The following is a 15,275-nucleotide window of genomic DNA, read 5'->3' as shown; positions in this document are numbered from 1 at the left end:
CATCTCTTACAGACGACCAAGTACTGGGGATAATTCCACCAGCAGTGGAGGTGGCTAGGGGGGGGGGGGGGGAGGAGGAGGAGATGCCGCCTTTTGAGGAAGAGGAGGGGGAGTTATTGGTTGACGAAGCATTGCCAAGGGAGGAAGAAGAGGAGGTGCCTATAGTGGAATGTAAGTGAAAATAATATACTGTTTTCAAAATTCAATATTGAAAAATGATTTATCTAACATACATTATTTGGTTATTTTTCTAGATCGAGATCAGGGGACACAAACGGGACCATTTCTGCAGCCGGTGTTTGATGAACTTGCAGAGGCCCTACGTGCAGTTGCTAGGGCAGTTCGTCAGATGCAGCAGGCGCTACATGATCTTTGATTTTTTTTTGGTTTTGTTTATTTTGATCAAAAATTTAAAAAAAAAAACATTAAAAAATTAGTTTATTCCAGTTATTACTGTCTCACTGTATTGATTTAAATATTAATTGATAGTGACATGGAAAAAAAAAAGGTAAATAAGTATAAATATGCAACAATTTATAAAAATATATAGCTGCAGTATATAAAAATATATAGCTGCAAATATATATATAAATGAAAGCACATAAGGGGACGTGTTTCTGGCAATTATTAAGAATTACAAGAAATAGTAAAATAGGGAGCAGCAGTATAAAGACTGATGATTGATAACACTGTCCACCAGATCTTATGAGGCGGACAGTAATCGCAACAATTACAAATTATACAGTACCATCGTGTTGATTGACAATACCTTCTGGTCGTCAATTATCCTCAAGTCTGCAGGGTGCGGCGTTGCAGCAGGAGCTCACAAGACCTGCTGTTGCAATGCTGAATAGAGAAAGGATATTCAGCAAGGTCTTGCGGACCTGATCCACACTGTCGTATCAGGTCCACAAGATATTTGTAAAATTTGAATTGTTATATGATTGACTATCGCATCTCATTGCTATTTCACATAGAATAGGTTATCTGAGGAGTCAAGTGAAAGTAAATATGAAAAATTAATGTTCATGCTTCCAGATATTAAGTTTTGAGTATGGAGCTAGACCCTTATTGAACAATTACAAAAACTTCAATAACACGGGTAAAATATATTTTGGAAATAAATTGTATAAATGGTGGGGAAAATGGGGAGGATAAGGCAAGCACTAGAAATTGAATCAAATACAGCACTTTTTAAGGCTTAGTAAATTTATACTCTCATCCTCCTACCTAGAGACATAAAAGACAACGGTAAACTGACTGTACTGGCAGTACAATTCATTATCCATTGGCAATCATTCATGAGTTGACCTTGCAGATTAAACAACAATTCAAAATTCAATTTTAAAGGGTGGTTCAATTGAATTTCTCTTGATTCTCAGCCTAGATTCCTTCTTTTTAAAATAAAGGTAACAAAAGCACTATTTAAAAAGTTTAATATTAATTTTTTAAATAATTATAAATGGAATTTTAAATGATAATTTGGAACGTACATAAATGTGCTTGGTTTTCCTTTGAGAAGAGTTCAAGGTTGTTATTGTCGCTTGAAAAATTATTCTATGATATTGGTGTTCCATTTATTAATTTAAAGTATATATGAATTAAAAAATATAAATATATAGAATTTGTTTTTTAAGTATCTATTAATATCTATAACTTCAATATCTCTCTCTCTTTGTATGTATGTACATATATATATATATATACATACATACATACATTAACATTATATTTTAAAATGACATAGAAACATATGTACATACATACAGAGAAATATAAAGTGATAGATACAGATATATTAATATATATATAAAAATAGATAGATAGACATCTCTCTCTCTCTCTTGCTCTCGCTCTGTATTGCTCTCTATATATCTAGATATGATGTTGCAAAGGAAACAGAAGTCTATTATAAAATTAGATGTACACAATGTGGGGGGGGGGGGAGGTCGACATAAAAAATGCATTCGATCCAATATATAAAAAGAAAAAAATGCCTTTAATGAATTTGGCTACAAGTGTGTCTCTCTATTTTGAGCACAGTGTGGGACCGAACTTGTCGCAATTAATTACTATAGAAATAAAAAAAAAAAAGGCTCGATGGTAAGCTAGCTCCCACTGTTGTAGTTATTAGTCGTTTCCTATACCCTGCATATATATATATATATATATATATATATATATATATAATATATATATTATATATATATATATAAAAATACAGATAGATATCTATCTATCTATATGATGCTGCAAAAGAAAGAAGTTAATTAGAAATTACGTTAAACACTAGGGACGGGCCATGTAATGCATTCGTTATAGCATACGAAATGAAAATTTTTATTTGAAGGAATTAGGCTCCAAGTATGCCTCTCTTTAACAATTAGTATGTGCAGTGTTGGACCTTACTTATCGCAATGAATAAAAATACAAAACAGAAAATACATAGTAGGCTCAACGGTCAGCTAGCTACTTGCTATATTTACTATTCTATAGCACAATAAAATAAAATTGGCAAAAATATATATATATATGTACATAGATATGGATATAGATATCGATAAATATACAAATAAAAATAAATATATATATTTAGATATCTATATATATCTATATATATATATCTATATATATATCTATATATATATCTAGACAAAAGTAGAAGCATAGAGACAAGACCTGGTGTTGATCCCTGTAGTCCCACGCCACAAAAGCCCAGCACACGAGATTTAAGCAACACACCTTCCTTTAATACAAAGCATAACGTTTCAGCTCCCACTGGAGCCTTGTTCACATGCAATAATTCATCACGATAGATCTATCGTGATGAATTATTGCATGTGAACAAGGCTCCAGTGGGAGCTGAAACGTTATGCTTTGTATTAAAGGAAGGTGTGTTGCTTAAATCTCGTGTGCTGGCTTTTGTGGGCGTGGGACTACAGGGATCAACACCAGGTCTTGTCTCTATGCTTCTACTTTTGTCTACATTTATCTTGGCCGTGCATTCGAGTGGTTGTTACATGGTGAGTGCTGATCTTTCTGTAAATATATATATATCTATATATATCATCTGCTGAAAAAGTAGATGCTCTGTTCATTGAATTTACAGGACATATAAATAAAGTTGGGAAAAGCTCGAATCGCTCAGACTTCGATCACAAGAGTCCGCTTCTCTTCGCACCGTACTTGACGCGCTATATTTTGGACGTGTTTTTTGATAACTATGGCGAACGTAATTACGGTCCGCGACGGCGATGTATGTCGAAACTATGGCGAGCGTACTTGACGTCGCGAATGCTGCATATTAGACGGCTTTGATAACTAGCCCCCCATATGTCCATTACTTGGTCAGTTATGAGGACGACTGCTTTTTTGTAGGCTTATGCAGAAGTATATAGTTCCACGCCGTGACCATCTCCTCACTAGCTACGGTGGATTTGCAGCCTTGCACCACAGTAGCTCCAGGGAGGGCTCCATGTATTCAGCAGGCCCCATTATGATCAGCATAAATCACTGATCCGTCCACAGGAATTTGGTTTGTGATACAGCCTCAACTTCCATCCTCTCAGGCCCAACGTATCGCCTGTCCTGTCTGACAGGCGATACAAGAAAGGCCTCGCTCCTGTTCGCTAAATCTCTGCTCTGCACCCAAAACAACCATCCAGCCTCCCCTCCTCACATATATCATCACAAGCCAAGAACATCACACTAGGGGACTCCCCAGAAGCTACTTCAATGGCAGCCCACTGGGAAACAAGGGATTCGGCATTCTTCTGTCTAGGTGAGTCCCGCGGGTTTTGCCAAAGCACCCATCTATTAGCAGGTGAAGGTTCCCGAAAATGCTCTCCAAGCATAGTTATCAGTTTGGCTTCCAATTTCTGCATCTCCATGTTCCCATTATGCAGCTCACATCGGCTGATATACCCGGATCTACCAGGTGGGTTAGGTGAACCACTAAAACGCACACATGTTGCCACTGCAGACCCACCATTCCGTTACCTCAGCACTAAAAACTTTTAAGCAGGTCTAGATGCTCATTTGATTATTATTAGTTAATTCTCACAATTCTTGATCGTAGATGTAGATTTTATTCACTGATATACAGCGGATTCATCAGTGAGTCCTCAGAGTGCTAAAGTAAGTCAGCCATCTTGGTCGCTGCCCGGAAGCATCCCCGTATGAAGAATATTTTGTTTACAATCATACTTTATTTTTACAATATGGCGCCACTTGGTGGAGCTATATTGATATTTTTGGAATATGTTTTGGCGACATTGGAACCCTATTTAAATTTGTGGAGGATTTGAATAGTTGCACACAACATATTTGTTTTAAAATTTAAATTTAATGAGGAAAGAATGGATTTCTTGGATACAATAGTTTACAAGTGTAATGATGGGTTTGTGGTGGATTTATTCACTAAGGCAACAGACTGCAACAATCTTCTACATTATACTAGTGCGCATCCACATACATTACTCAAATTATTACCCAGGAGCCAATTCATGAGAGTGAGGCAAATTGTCTCTGAGGATAAGAATGAGATGGGCTCCCAATTTTTGGAAAGGGGTTATCCTTCGGATCTGATCCAACAGGAAAATGATGAGCTCTTAAGGACCAGTCAACACAGTAGATTTGCATAATCAACAAATGCAAGATAACAAGACAATGCAAAAGCACTTAGTCTGAACTTCAAATGAGTAGTAGATTTGTTTTCTGTCAATTTTAAAGTTATGTCTTTTTCCACTCCTCTGTACCATGTGACAGCCATCAGCCATTCACAAATGCATACATGTACCATGTGACAGCCATCAGCCATTCACAAATGCATACACACTTATTCTTGCACATGCTCAGTAGGAGCTGGTGACTCAAAAAGTTTAAATATAAAAAGACTGTGCACATTTAGATAATGGAAGTAAATTGGAACGTTGTTTAAAATGGCATGCTCTATCTGAATCATGAAAGTTTAATTTTGATTGAGTGTCCCTTTAAGGATTGCCCGCAGTTAATTATTGGAATCACGGAAGGAGAAAAATAAAGCACTGAGAATAGTTTTTGCGAGCAGGTATTGTGATTTGAACAAAAGGGTTTATAACATATGTAAACATTGGAGTTTGTGATCAATCCTATCCATAAGATACAGGCGTTCAGCAGCATACCCATGCCTGCTTATAAGAGAGCAAAGAATTTAAAGGATGTTTTAGTGAAGCTGATATAGGCACTAAGCACAACTTGAGACAGACAGATATAGGTGATAAGAATATGAGTTGCTTTCCATGTTTAAATTGCTCGAATTGCAGTAGTCTAATTTGGGGATCCTAGGCTATGCATCCTAGAACATGTACAAAGTACAATATTCGTGGCCATTATACCTGCAACACGGATTATGTGGTTTATTTTATCAAATGTACCTGTGAAATTATTTATGTTGGTGAGACTACTAAAAAGATCTGAGAGAGGATAAACCAACATAAGAGTAACATTCGGAAAGGTTGTGTGGATGCACAGTGGCGCACCACTTTTTTCAGGCAGGGCATAATTTAAGTCAACTGAGGTTTCAGTTGATTGAGCATGTTGCATTCCTCAGAAGAGGGGACAATAGAGATTTAATATTATTGCAAAGAGAAGAATTTTGGATATACACACTTAACAGTCTAATTCCTAATGGAATGAAAAGGGAATTTGATTGGTCAGTATTTTCCTAATGTTTATGCTGCATGTATATATAAAGCACATTTGTTACTTTACCACTAGGGGGTGAGATCTTGGCTTCTTTTTTCATTCTTTCATTATACAAAGTCTCAGGCTCCTACACATTATTTCTATGCATTACTTCTGCTGACAGTATATTCCATATTTCTGCACATCTATTGTGCTTTAGAAATTTACTTCTGAATATTTATATTTCAATTTCAATTTATCTAAACTTGTCCAGAATTCCAATCAGCAGCTGCATAGGCTCTGAGATATAAATTAACCCTTATACTGTAAAAAGTTTTTTTTAAATAGTATTCTGGGGCTAATCAATTTTACATCCTTTTAATATTGTTTTAGCAAATCTCTCTTGGATAGTTTCCATTTACATGCTTTTGGAGATGAAGAATTGCATGCAGTATTTATTGTGCAGTTTATTAGTTAATTTTGGGGGGAAATATATTTTCTATCCTAGCTTTGCAGATAGAATAAGTCACTTTGATACATATAGCATAGGCTCTGAAAAATAAATTAACCCTTATACTGTAAAATGTTTTTTTTTTTTTTAAATTAGTATTCTGGGGCTAATCACTTTTATGTCCTTTTAATGTCGTTGTTTTAGCAAATCTCTCTTGGAAAGTTTCCACTTTATAACCTTTTGGAGATGTAGAATTGCAGGCAGTATTTATTGTGCAGTTTATTTGGTTCTTTTTTTGGGGGGTGGGGATATATTTTCTATTCTAGCTTTGCAGGTAGAATAAGTCATTTTGATACATATAGTACAAAGCATCTGTTTACCTAGTGCATGACACTATGTTGTACAGGCTCTGTCCCCAAGAGATTACATGCTGAGGCAACAATTGCATATGCTGAAGTCAAAGAAAAAACATCCAAATACATAGTTTACATAATACAAACTTGTCACTGAAGCAAGTGCTCCTATTGCAAAATACAGTCATACCTCGTTTTATTGCTCTTCTTCACAGATATTGCTCTTTTTACAAATTGAAAGGTTTGTGTCAAGCCTGTGTCAAGCAAGTCTATTGGTGCCATTTTTCCAACATTTACACACATATAAATAAACACATACATACTTATAAAAACACATATATACACACCTATATATACACACATATAAATAAAACACATACATACTTATAAAAACACTATATACACACCCTATATATACACACATATAAATAAACACATACATACTTATAAAAACACATATATACACACCTATATATACACACATATAAATAAACACATACAACTTATAAAAACACATATATACACACCTATATATACACACATATAAATAAACACATACATACTTATAAAAACGCATATATACACACCTATATATACACACATATAAATAAACACATACATACTTATAAAAACACATATATACACACCTATATATAAACACATATAAATAAACACATACATACTTATAAAAACACATATATACACACCTATATATGCACGCCCGCAGCACAAAGATTATGACTCACTGAAGGCTCAGGTGAGGGTTTTCATTTTTTTAGCAATAAAGTATTGTTTAATTAAGGTATATGGTTTCATTTAAATATAATGATACTGCAAACTTAATAGACTACTGTATAGTGTATACAGAGGCGTAACTAGAAACCACAGGGCCCAGGTGCAAGAATCTAAGAAGGGCCCCCCACCCCCCCCACACCCCCCAAAAAAAAAGTGAATTTGATACATATAAATTTTTTATTTATTTTTTAACATTTAACACATTTTTTTTTTTTAATCAGATTACATGTCTGCAAAAGGAGGTACCCTGTGCCCACAGTCTGAGATGGTCTGACCCTCTATTACTGTATATAGTGACACTGTTTAACCCACCAGTTATATATATATATATATATATATATAGTGAGTCAGTGACACAGTCTGTAATATGCCGGTGAGATAGCTGGCCTGACCCTACCGCCTCAATACTCAATACTTTATAAAGTGACCACAGTAGTCTGTGACATAGTCCAGCCCCCCTGTACTGTATATATGTGTGTGTGTGTGTGTGTGTGTGTGTGTGTGTGTGTGTGTGTGTGTTTGTGGAACCAGCAAATTACAGACCTTGCTACTACAGCATGGGGGTCCTTATATGAAAATATTGTTGTGTGATATGCTAAGAGGAGTTATCACTTTTTCAAAATAAAGCTCTGTTTTTTAACACTCTTGCATACAATTTTTACTGTGATAACAAGTTCCTCCCACTTTCTCTTAAATCCTATTTTTTTTAAATAAGAAACAGATTTTATAACCTGTTTTTCACATTCAAATATGTAGATGTCATAGCTATTATATATATTTCACAAGAAAAAATCACCAGCAGTACAAGTGTTATAAAATACAGGGCTGCAGTAAAATATAAGTCTGAACTTTCCATAGAGAGATCTAAACTAACCCTGGTCAGTTTTGAAGGCCACTAATAGCATTACAATTAATAACTAACAGTTTTCTCCCTGACTGCTCCACCGGCATTCTGTAGACAGAAGCTGAATATTTCACAAACGGCTCTGTGAAATATGATCCTGACTGAGATAGTTTTACAGAGCTGTGAGTGAAATTCAGCTCATGTCTGCAGTGCAGAATGCCGTAGTGAGAACAGAGGGGGGAGTGAGACCCGTGCAAAGTTCAACTCTCAGTAATTCACATCATGGTAAGCAAGGTTAGGACAGGACAGGAGTCCTATAGCTGAAAAAATAACTTTATAGATAATGGAAACCCAGTCACAACCAAGTCCCAACTCAAAAACACAAGCTTATCAAATACTTCTGACCGCAGCCAGGACACCTTTACTTCATAGTTCTCCAAGTTCTGCAGCGTGTGGATGCATTGCTATTAGCGCTGCCTGTGGTGCTCTGTCCAGATGCACTCCCAGTGCTTTTAGATCCTGGCCCCACATGGTTATACAGTATAATAAACTTATTTATGATCTCTGATAGAACACAAATTTATATTAATAGGATGCTGTAGTGGAGCTTTTAACACTATGCAGCGTGTGGATGCCCTGCTATTGCGCTGCTGCTGTCACACGCACTTCTGTGCTTTCGATTTTTTTTAAAGACAAATTCATTTCTACAGATTTTTATATAGAAGTGTATATCGGGAGTGCATGTGACAGAGAACAGGCAGCGCTATAGCAAGGCATCACACGCTGCATAGTGTTAAAAGCTCTGAGTCCATATCAGAATGTAATTATCCACAACAGAAACATGCAGCTGACCTGTAGTACGCTGCGTTACTGGCAGTGGCTGCATTGACATATTCTGACATCTTCTCCTGCCTCGCAGCCTCCTTCCTTACCGCTCAGCAGCAGGCAAATGTTACAGAGCGTTGCCATGGTAACCTGCGGCAACGCTCTGATTTAAAACTGTTACAACGCAGGCACGCAAGCCAGCCGCTGAAAAAAATACTGGGAAAAAAAGTTTGTTGACGAAAAAAAAAAGAAAGTAAAAAGTTTGTTGAAGAAAAAAAAAAGAAAGTAAAAAGTTTGTTGAAAAAAAAGTTTTGATGTGCTGACTGCTGAGGGCCCCCCCCAGGGTTGGACCTGCCGGGCCCGGTCGCAACTGCGATCTCTGCACCACCGCTAGTTCCGCCCCTGAGTGTATATATAACTTGTATATGCACTGGGAAACAAAAAGAAAAGTGTGTGACTCACTTTATTGCTATTTTTACATGATTGCAGTGGTCTGGAACCAAACCCGCAAAATCTTCGAGGTACGCCTGTAGTTAGTTTTTCTGCACAATGTGTGTGTTGTATCCTTTGAATATACACTATATATCATCATCTTACAGCTGTATTTATCTTGGCTCATCTTCTACACAAGGGTTTATCCCAAAGATGAAATAACAAAACAAAGTTTGTAAGCTATGTATGGTATTTAATTAATCATGCATGTTTATACCTATGACACAATAACAAAACATGAAGAATGCATAGTGTTTATGGCATCTAATTAATCAAGCAGGTTTAAAGGGACATTAAACTTATTGAGATTGTAATATAAAACGTTTCATTATTTGTAGTAAGACAGCTTTGCAATATACTTTGTTTATTTTGTCGCCTTTTCCTGTAATTCATTGTTAAAATGATGTGTTTTCACATTTCTGAGATATGCAAGTGTAACTCGACACTGCTATATTCTAAACAATCATTGATTGCTCACTCTAGTGACTAATTTACAACTGTCTCTGATTTATCTCAGCAGAGAAGAATTGATTTATGGACATTAAACAGTTACAGTTTTTCAGTATTTAAAGGGATATGAAACCCAAAAGTATTACACCTAGATTACAAGTTTTGCGTTGCATCTTTAAGCCTGTAACGCAACGTCAGTCCCGCACGTAAAAATTATGTTTTTTCATGGGATTTCCATAGCACCAGTATTACGAGTTTTTGCGATGAGGCCTAAAAAGGCGTGCTTTACAGCCTAAAACGACAAGATCTGTACCGCCCATCTAAAGTAATTAGTTATGGTTTTATACTACAAATCTGTTACATATAACTCACAACTAAAGTGTTACAAAGTACACTAACCACCCATAACTACCCTATTAACCCGCTAAACCCGAGGCCCCTCCCACATTGCAAACACTATAATAAATTTATTAACCCCCTAATCTGCCGCTCCCGACATCGCCGCCACTAAAAAAATGTATTAACCTCTATTCCCGCCGCTCCCCGACATTGTCGCCACTATAATAAATGTATTAACCCCTAAACCGCTGCCCTGCCGCATCGCAAACACTATTTAAAATATTATAACCCCTAATCTGCCATCCGCCACACCACTGCTATAATAAAACCTATTAACCCCTAAACCGCAAACCCCCACAACGAAATATACTAAAATAAACTATTAACCCCTAAACCGAAAGCCCCCCCACAACGAAATAAACTAATTTAAACTAGTAACTCCTAAACCCTAACGACCCCAAAACTTTATATTAAATTACAATTCCTATCTTAAATTAAATTAAAACTTTCCTGTCAAATTAAAAAACTTAAATTTAGACTAACAATTAAACTATTATAATTATTAAACTAAAATTAAACTAACTACCAATTAAATAAAACTAAGCTACCATTTTTGGAATCCACCGGGATGCAGCGAAGGCAAACCGGAGCATTACAAAAAAAAAACAACCTAAACCGCCCGGAATAAGTATTAAAAAAAAAAAACCTAACTGCCCGCAATAAGTATTAAGAAAAAAACTGACCGCCCGCAATAAGTATTAAGAAAAAACTAACCACCCCGCAATAAGTATTAAGAAAAAAAACCCAACCAACTACCTAATAAAATATTAACCCCCCTAAATCCGCCAACCCCAACATCGGAAACTACCTAATACATCTATTAACCCCTAAACCGCCCATTAATCCACATGCGCCTAATTAACTAATAAATCTAATAACCCCTAAACTGCCATTAATGCACATCACAATTAACATAATAAATCTATTAACCCCCTAAACCACCAAACCCCACAATGCAAATAACTAATCACTAAGGCCCCTAACCTAACACCCCCTAAATTAAACCCAATTACATAAATTAAAATAATCCTAAATTACAATTAAAATAAAAAGCCTAACATTACTTTAAAAATAAAGCAAAACTAAATTTAAACTAATCTAAAATTACAGAAAATAAAAAGTCTAACATTACAGAAAATAAAAAGCCCCTATCTAAGAATAAGTTACCAATAGCCCTTAAAATGGCTTTTTATAGGGCATTGCCCTAAAGGAAATCAGCTCTTTTGCATTAAAAATAAACCAAATCCCCCCTAACAGTAAAACCCCCCACCAACCAAAATAAAAACCCTAACACTAAAAAAAACCTAAACTACCCATTGCCCCTAAAGGGGCATTTGTATGGGCATTGCCTTTAAAGGGCATTCAGCTCTTTTACTGCCTTTAAAGGGCATTCAGCTCTTTTTCAATTTCCCAAATCCCTAATCTTAAAAATAAAAAACACCCAAAAAAAATTAAAAAAAAACACTAAGCCCCAAATAGGTACTCACGGTTCCTGAAGTCCGGCGGAGAAGGTCTTCTTCCTGGCGGGTCATCATCTTCTATCTTCATCCACAGCGAAGGCAGTTGCAGAGCGGAGGTGTAGAGCGTGTCTATCCCAGATGTGGCCGTTCCTCAGCGTCGGCTCCTCTTAATGCGATCAATCGCCGCACAATAAAGATTGAATAGCAAGGTACCCCATATTTATTGGGGTATCTTGCCGTTACTATTGGCTGATATTTTAAAATCAGCCATAGGATGAGAGCTAATGAAATCTTATTGGCTGATCTTGAACAGCCAATAGGATTTCAGTCGCTCTTATCTATTGGCTGATTTCAACATCTCAGCCAATAGGAATGCAAGGTACCCAAATTGATTGCGGTACCTTGCATTCAATCTTCAATCTATGACGACCATCGGATGAAAGTGGAGCCGCCATGCCCCGAGGAATGCCTCCCGCCGCCGATGACAGCCGCCGCCCGATGATCGCCGTTGAGGATCCAGGCATCGGGAACACAGCTCTGCACCTCCGCTCCGTGCCGCCTTCACTCCGGATAAAGATAGAAGATGATGGATCCGTCTGGAAGAAAGACCTTCTCCGCCGGACTTCAGGAAACCTTGAGTACCTATTTGGGGCTTAGTGTTAGTGTTTTTTTTATTTTATATTTTTATTTTTTAAAGATTAGGGATTTGGGCAATTGAAAAATAGCCGATTGCCCTTTTAAGGGCAGTAAAAGAGCGGAATGCCATTTTAAGACCAATGCTCCCTTAGGGCCAATGGGAAGTTAAGGTTTTTTTAGTGTTAGTTTTTTTATTTTGGGGGGGTTTGGTGGGTGGGGGGTTTTACTGTAGGGGGGGATTTAGTATTTTTCAGAGGTAAAAGAGATGTTTAACTTAGGGCAATGCCCTATAAAAGGACTTTTTAAAGGGCTATTGGTAGTTTAGTATTAGATTAGGGGGTGTTTTTATTTTGGGGGATTTTTTATTTTTAAAGGGGTATTAGTTTAGGTTTAATTTTTTTTATTTGGATACATTTGTTTATTTTTTTCTGTTAATTTTTTTTTGTAACTTTAGCTCGAGGGGGTTGTAGTTTTTTAAACATAGACTGCCCACTGGGCAGGCTTATCGCCTAGTATACAATAAAAAAATTTCCAGTTGGAAAAAAAGTCAAGTCACTAATAAAGGAAAACAATTGCTTGGTAGCAGGGGCGTGACTCTTGATGTTAATACTTAAAAATAATTCCCTCGCTATTTAGGGAAAAGATGATAAGTCCTGAAAACAAAAACCTTGGCACCGCAAAGTTTACAATGTTAGCACATATACCTCAAGGTGATAAAATAAAATTAACCTTTTGGTCACCAAAGAGGGCTGTATAATGAGATAGAGCCTCCTTGGCAAGCCAAGAGGTTAATGCTGCAAGTGACACAAATAATGGAAGGTGTAAAGCTAAAATTACTTACGGGAGCTACCTGCAAACCTTCAACATTGACAAAAGAAACTGCCTGTTTTTTCCTGAGTGAGTCCTGCTCTAAATGCCCCCTAAAGGGGCATTTGTATGGGCATTGTCCTTAAATGGGCAATCAGCTCTTTTAGTGCCCATTAAAAAATAAAAAAGCCCTAATAAAAAAAAAAGCCACCCAAAAAACCCCCAAAAAAACAACACTAACCCCAAAAAATGGTACTCACCATTCCTGACATCCATCTTCTTCCAGACAGAGAAAAGTCTTCACCAAAGCGGTGACATCTTCATCCAGCGCGGGGACATTACTTTCTTCATCCTGTGGCGCGGAGTTGTGGTGAGGCAGAGCTGAGCAGGATTCATGCAATCTCGGCCACACACTGATAATTGAATACAAGGTACCCCTTTTATATTGGGGTACCTTGCATTCCCTATTGGCTGAAATTTTCAAATCAGCCAATAAGATGAGAGACTGCTTAAATCCTATTGGCTGTTCAAATCACGGTGACCTGCCATTCTGCACGCAAAGACGAATTTTTCAGCAGTATAGTCGTACCACACAACTTGTAATTTAGGTGATTGTTTTGCAGTGCAGTACTCCTACCGCAGGGGTCAATGTGGCTCTTGATTCTACTCTTTTGTCCACCAGTCTTATTGCTTAGACTGAGTATGTACGTTTTTTTTTGTAATCTTCTTTGTCTGTGGTCTTCTGTTATATTAAAGGTTATGGGTACTGTATAGTGTGTGCTCATCTGTTGCACTGAAGGTTACCCTATGTGTAGTCAGGTGTAAGGTAAGGTGGTGCCATGAGATGTGTTATACAATACCAGAGAGGGTAGAATCTGTATTAGTGCCTAGCAGGTATGTGCTCATCTGTTACACTGAAGGTTACCAATGTGTATTCAGGTGTCAGGTAAGGGGAAGCCATGAGATGTGATATACAATACCAGAGAGGGTATCTGTATTAGTGCTGCCAGGTATGTGCTCATCTGTTACACTAAAGGTTAGCAGTGTGCAGTCAGGTGTCAGGTAAGGGAAGCCATGAGATGTGATATACAATAGCAGGAAGGGTATCTGTATTAGTGCTAGCATGTGTGGCCATCTGTTACACTGAAGGTTAGCAGTGTTTAGTCAGGTGTCAGGTAAGGGGAAGCCATGAGATGTGATATACAATACCAGGAAGGGTATCTGTATTAGTGCTAGCATGTGTGGCCATCTGTTACACTAAAGTTTAGCAGTGTGTAGTCAGGTGTCAGGTAAGGGGAAAGCCAATGAGATGTGATATACAATAGCAGGAAGGGTATCTGTATTAGTGCTAGCCATGTGTGGCCATCTGTTACACTGAAGGTTAGCAGTGTTTAGTCAGGTGTCAGTTAAGGGGAAGCCATGAGATGTGATATAAAATACCAGGAAGGGTATCTGTATTAGTGCTAGCATGTGTGGCCATCTGTTACACCTGAAGGTTAGCCGTGTTTAGGTCAGGTGTCAGTTAAGGGGAAGCCATGAGATGTGATATAAAATACCAGAGAGGGGTATCTGTATTAGTGCTAGCAGGTATGTGCTCATCTGTTACACTAAAGGTTAGCAGTGTGTAGTCAGGGTGTCAGGTAAGGGAACCATGAGATGTGATATACAATAGCAGGAAGGGTATCTGTATTAGTGCTAGCATGTGTGGCCATCTGTTACACTGAAGGTTAGCAGTGTTTAGTCAGGTGTCAGGTAAGGGGGAAGCCATGAGATGTGATATACAATACCAGGAAGGGTATCTGTATTAGAGCTAGCATGTGTGGCCATCTGTTACACTAAAGGTTAGCAGTGTGTAGTCAGGTGTCAGGTAAGGGAAGCCATGAGATGTGATATACAATAGCAGGAAGGGTATCTGTATTAGTGCATAGCATGTGTGGCATCTGTTACACTGAAGGTTAGCAGTGTTTAGTCAGGTGTCAGTTAAGGGGAAGCCATGAGATGTGATATAAAATACCCAGGAAGGGTATCTGTATTAGTGCTAGCATGTGTGGCCATCTGTTACACTGAAGGTTAGCAGCTGTTTAGTCAGGTGTCAGTTA

Source organism: Bombina bombina, chromosome 6 (assembly GCF_027579735.1).
Source record: "Bombina bombina isolate aBomBom1 chromosome 6, aBomBom1.pri, whole genome shotgun sequence".
In the NCBI taxonomy this organism is placed as follows: domain Eukaryota; kingdom Metazoa; phylum Chordata; class Amphibia; order Anura; family Bombinatoridae; genus Bombina; species Bombina bombina.
This window is presented reverse-complemented; position numbering follows the sequence as displayed.